The sequence below is a fragment of the Pogona vitticeps genome, chromosome 1, assembly GCF_051106095.1.
Source record: "Pogona vitticeps strain Pit_001003342236 chromosome 1, PviZW2.1, whole genome shotgun sequence".
NCBI classification, from domain to species: Eukaryota; Metazoa; Chordata; class Lepidosauria; order Squamata; family Agamidae; genus Pogona; species Pogona vitticeps.
The window spans coordinates 111844349-111850408 of record NC_135783.1 but is presented as its reverse complement, the minus strand read 5'-3'; positions in this window follow the sequence as shown (position 1 = coordinate 111850408).

Sequence of the window (6060 nt, the reverse complement as noted above, 5' to 3'; positions counted from 1 at the left end):
GATACGAGTGCCTAACTTAAATCCTAGAATCGTAAATGGATACGAGTGCCTAACTTAAATCGTAAATGGATACGAGTGCCTAACTTAAATCCTAGAATCGTAAATGGATACGAGTGCCTAACTTAAATCGTAAATGGATACGAGTGCCTAACTTAAATCCTAGAATCCTTTGGCCAGTATAGCCATTACCTATGTAGACCAAAAAGTGAAATTTTCACCCATCCTCAGTGCAAAGTTAGAACTGAATGGCAACTGCTTTGCAATATTTCAGGAAATCTTACCGGCTATGCAGGCTGATCTGGCTCGACATGTTTGGGGTACATTTTTTCAGAAATGTGATCACTTAAGTGGCTGGTGATATTTCTGGTCACATTCAAAAGCACTTGGGCTGTAATACTAAATATATAATTATAAAGACACTTCTTTCCCCTTGTTGGAACATTTTCATCAACTTTGATAGTGGAAGTCTCCCCACCTGTAGTTAATATTACATGTGAAAACCAGCCTGCAAATATAGTATCTCTTTATAATCGCTCTTAATTCCCCCCCCCCCACATATTTTAAAAACGCACACGATTAATTCTAAATGATTAATTTTTGATCTGGAGTTGTAAAAGGAAAAAAGGTTCAAGAGGACAATAATTTAGGCTGTGTGTGGGTGGATGAGCAGATTGAGCAGCTGCCCATGCTGCGACTTTTAAGTCAACATTAATCTTGCGGCCCTTATTATAATATAGTTTGATAAACCAAAATAAGATTTGGTGCCACTATTAGAAGGGGCATCGGCATGGGCAGAAAGAACAATGCCTGGGTTCTGTTGGGTACCTGGGATGGATATTTTCCTTCCAAATGTCAGAAAAGCTATTCTTTCCCAAGCTGAATGACAGCTTAGTAGGGGGTTGCCTACGTAGTACAGTACTTTGTAATTAATATGAGATTGACACCAAGACCAATGAAAAATGACAACAATGTACGCTAATACTAATAAGCAAATGCCAGAATTATTCATGTTTGTATCCAATGTAATTCTGGAAATGAGCTGCATGACGTAGGTTTTTCTGGAATTAGCCTTTTGAGCAGAACACCCAAAGCTATTAAAATCCACTGTGTGCGTAACTCCTTGACCTTGCTTGGGTCTCTGCTAGAAGAGCGCACTAATAAATACATTCTTTATAAACAAAGATGGTCCTCTTGGTTACTCTGTTCTGGCACAAGTGAATGAACACAGAAAGACTGAGAAACAGGAGCCCAAGCAGGCATGGAATTAATACTTTTATTATAACATTTGCTATTCACTGCCAAGGCTAAACAAGTGTTCAATTACCACATCACATCCGCATTTCCACCATATATTCGTAAAAGACAGTAAGTCTGAATACACATTATTCAGATATTTGACAATGCCAGTTAATTCCACAACTATTTTGCAGTTTTTGGTTAAAGAACCAATTTCATACTAATTTTTCTTTCCTCACCCCACCCAAGCAAAAGATGATATTTACACCCCCATGATTCCATGGCTGAAATCTAGTAGTAAATCACAAGTAGAGTAGGCCCACTGAATCAATAGAACTTATAAAGTATTTGACTCACCAAATCTCTACTGAGTCACTGGGGCTAGTCTATTTGCAACACATTACTGGATTTCAGCCCATGTGTAGTTGGAAGAGTCCATATTTTGCTGCATGAAGTAAAGGACAATATGGACTCCCCCAACCCTTCTGTCTACATAAGATGACCAAACTGGCTGTTGGATATGATTTGCACAGGGACAATGGGACAGCGCACCTGAGGAGAAGAGGCTCATTTTGAAGATACAGGATTGGCTGTGTGGCACACAATAGGGTATAATGCTTATTTATGTGTTTTGATGTGTTTTAACTAATGATTTCATTAGTTTAATGTTCTTTTTTTAAAAAAAATAAAATCACATATGTTTTTAATTGGTGTGTTTTTAAATAATTTGTATGCTGACTTGGGTCTCTGTATTGGGAGGAAAATAAAATAAACTAAAATAAACAGTGCCTCAAAGCTAGCTGCTTCCCAGTATCTGCTGTCCAAGATGGTAATCTCACTTAACAGTGAGTGTCTCCTATAATACAGGCAGATAGCAAAGAATGTTTTGTGAGGAGGGGGTGAAATTGTCCTTCCATTTCTTTAGCACCTGCCCAGGAAAACAAGCAGCACCTTGTTTATGAGCAGCAATTTGTCTCTGTACCTTATGCCATTTCTCTTACACAACTATAAATTAGTAGTCTCATTCACTTTGATTTCAATTAATTTGATTAATTTCTGATAATTAAAAACAGTTTTGATGGCTAGACAGCTGAAATTGACTCATTTCTTTTCTTTTGTGACAAAGCAACAGCCATTAATGCATAATTCCACCAAGAATTACAAATAGTCTGGAGAAAATGTTGAACACGTCTAATATAAAATTTGGCCTGTGTTTTCGTCAAGTATTCACTGAAAGAGGTCATTTTGGTCACACTTAATTCTGTCTTCCCCACTGCAGCATCTCCGGGTGTCATTGTGCTTGTTGGGAACAATGGGAGTTCTAGCCCCAAACAACTGGAGGGGTGCCACATTGAGGAAGGCTTATTTAAAGGATTTGCCATTGACAAAAATCTTCCTGGTTTCTGTCTCATTCTTCCATCAAACAGGTAAGATGAAAAACTGCTTCCTACTGAGTATCCATTAGCTACCAACACCGAGGCTAATAAGCAAACTGTGAGTGCACTAGATAGCAAATTGAAATGAGTCACAAAATACATTGAACAGGCCTTTCCTGTTGGTGTCAGTGCGTCATTAGGAAAATGCTTGTTCCTTAACAACAAGCAGAAAAAGATCAGGAACATAGTCCCCTTTCTCTCTCTCCCTCTCCCTCCCTCTCCCTTCCTTCCTTCCTTGCACAATGGCGAACAGAACCTAAGCTGACAAGGTGAACTTTTATTCCTCCATATACATTATCATGGTACAATAGCATCAAACATTAACTAGAATATCTTTGTTTTTAAATGTACACTTAAAAATATACATGAGTGAATGCAATATCTTGGCAAGAATTAAAAATTTATGTCATGGCATTCCTTTTTCCACCTTTAATTATCCTCTGACCTCACTGCCCAAAACTTCAGCTTCCCAGGTGCACTAATATTTGACAAATATGTATACTGCTTTATGCATCTGATGAGGCAGCCTACAGTCCATGGAAGTGTCTTCTATAATAATTTGTAACAAGAACTTCTTCTTGTTACAAATGGCTGGAGTTCTCCCATGAATATGAATTCGAGATACCCTGGAAATCCTCTGTTGTAATGTACAGTATGCTATTTCTATGCTGTAAACTAGGCACAATACAGTATTGAGAAGAAAGTGCTATGGAAAGCAACTGGATTCTTCCTAGTGTGCTTTGAGTTGGCATGAAGACCAATAAATTAACACTCGGGACAAACATGTTGCAGAAACAGATATAACGTAGATCTTAGTAGATATATAAGTATCCACATCTTCCCATTGACATGGATTCCAAGCAACAGTTTATTCCTGGTTATGTACAATGGCTGAAATCCCATGTTGTTATGTGTCTTCAAGTGAGAACTGTGATATAGTGACCCTAATGGGATTTCCATAGTGAGTTTCCATAGCTGAGCAGGGATTTGAACCAAGGTCTTCTGAGTTCTAGTCTGTCACTCTATCCACTACACCACACTGGGTATCCATAGTAAGCGGCAACTACAGTAGGCCTATTGAATCCTTGGTGATTTGGTGAGTCCATTCCCTTGGAAATTCCTTTAATTCAATGGGCCTACTCCAATGGCAACTTACCACCCACTATGTATGAAATATTGCAGCCTTTATAAAGTTTCAGCCTGTGTATCTATGTATCTTTAAGCAGGAATATAATCTTTCCTGCTTCCTGCAATTCGGGCGACGTGGCGATTTATCACAGTTCACGGTTGTTCAGTGTAGTGTTTGCTCTTTTATTTTTACACCATGTTAATTGCAGGAGAAACTGGCGCACAGCACATGTGCCTCCTTTTATCTCAGCAGTGGCTAGGCAGAACCTCTTAATATTCAGCAAGGAACAGATGGGTGAAGCAAAATGTTCTGATTCATATCACATGCAAAAGAAGATCTGTGCACATGCAGGAAGCTAAACAATGCCGCTGTAGGCCACCTGTATGGTCTCAATTTGCAGTACATTTTGAGTGTAAGAAAATGAGGCATTTTTCCATGAATAGAACCTGGATTGGGATTTGAATACTCATCAAGGCAAAAAACAGCTAATTTTCAACAGCTATTGTAATCAGCAAAAAGGTTGTTGGAATGGGCAAAATCCAGCTAGTTTCCTTTCAGTGGTTGAAGACCTTTGCCAGTAGGATGTGGGGTTGGGGGAATTCTTAAGACATTCTCCCAGATGTCTTCAACTGTGCCACTTAGAAATGTGCATAGTACTCCAGTTGAGGTCTGACCTATGCAGAACAGAGTGGGACCATTACTTCTCACTGTGGGCTAGAGTGAGCAACTGTGGTCCACCAGGCATTTTTCTGCCTACAGCTCCCATAAACCTTTGCCAACAGTGAGGCATTGTGGGAAACCCAGTCCAAAAACATCAAGAAGGTCACAGCTGGTCACCCTTTCTAGACACTATACTTCCGTTGAGGCAACCTAGAATAACGTTAACCTTCCTAGCTACCACATCACACCCTTAACTCATGTTTAGTTTGTAATCTGATAAACATTTAGATCAGGAGTTGGGAACCACAGACAATGGAGTTGAATCCAGTCCTCCTGGGACCCCGATCTGGCCCTCTGCAATTCTTGTGATGGCCATGCCCCTTTCTCTACAACATAACTTACAGTGGTTTCCCAGCTTTTGTATTTAAAAAAACAACCTAAAACTTTGCAAAACTCCTCCTGAGGCTTAGTCACTGGCAGTAAGACATTTAAAATATCTAAAATATGCTCCTATTTTTTGGTCTCCTTTTTTTGCCTTTGGCCCTGCTCCCCATTGAAATACAGCCATAGAGAAACTCCTATGAAAATAATTCAGAGTGAAATTCAACTGAAAGAAATTCCCTAGCCTTGCCTTGGGTCCTTTCTGCATTGATGGTCATCCATCTTCTATCTGTGCATCTAATATTTCTTGGCTAAATGCAGAACTTTACCTGCTGAAATCCTTTTTGTTCATTTTGTCCCACTACTTACTTGCACCACTTTGCTTGCTTGTTTGTTTTATATCTCTCCCCCACGGAATTCAATATGGCTAGCAATAAAATTGTTGGATATATTGCACTCTCATGTGATGCCTTTAAGAGGTTTTCAATGGGAGGGACCTTTCTGGATTGGGTTGATTGTCAGTCAACTCAGTAGCAGCCAATGGTTCCCTCTCTAGCTCAGATTCTTCCTCCTGGCTTTTTTCCAGCCAGGGTTCAGTTAGTGTAGTGGTTCTTAACCTTGGGTTACTCAGGTGTTTTTGGACTGCAACTCCCAGAAGCCTTCACCACCAGCTGTGCTGGCTGGGGTTTCTGACAGTTGCAGTTCAAAAACACCTGAGTCACCCAAGGTTAAGAACCAGTGAGTTAGTGTTCTGTTAGTGTTACAATTAAGGACTCAAAAGTGAAACAGTTAGAGTGAAGTATTCTGTCAGCAATATGACCAGTCAGAAAGTTAATAATGAAGTAAATTAAACAGTTAAGCTCAGCAATGTAACAAGTCAAAAATTTCACAAAATATGATGTTTGTTTTTGTACAAGAACTTTTAAGTAAACAAAAACAATTTATTGTTTGTAATTTACCAGAATCTCTGAGTGAATGTTTTGAAACAAGTATCAGTTTAAATAATCTTTTTTTAAAAATAAGTGGTTTACTAAGGGAGACTGTCGTTCAGTCTGCTCTGTAGATTCCTGCTAGAAACATTTTTATCTGTCGCGTAACAAGATGAAGTTTATTTTAATTGATATGGCAACACTCGAATTCCTCACACCAAACTCTGCCAAACAGCCAAACAACAATAATGGAATAAATAAAATAAATGAGTAAAACAGATATGTAGTA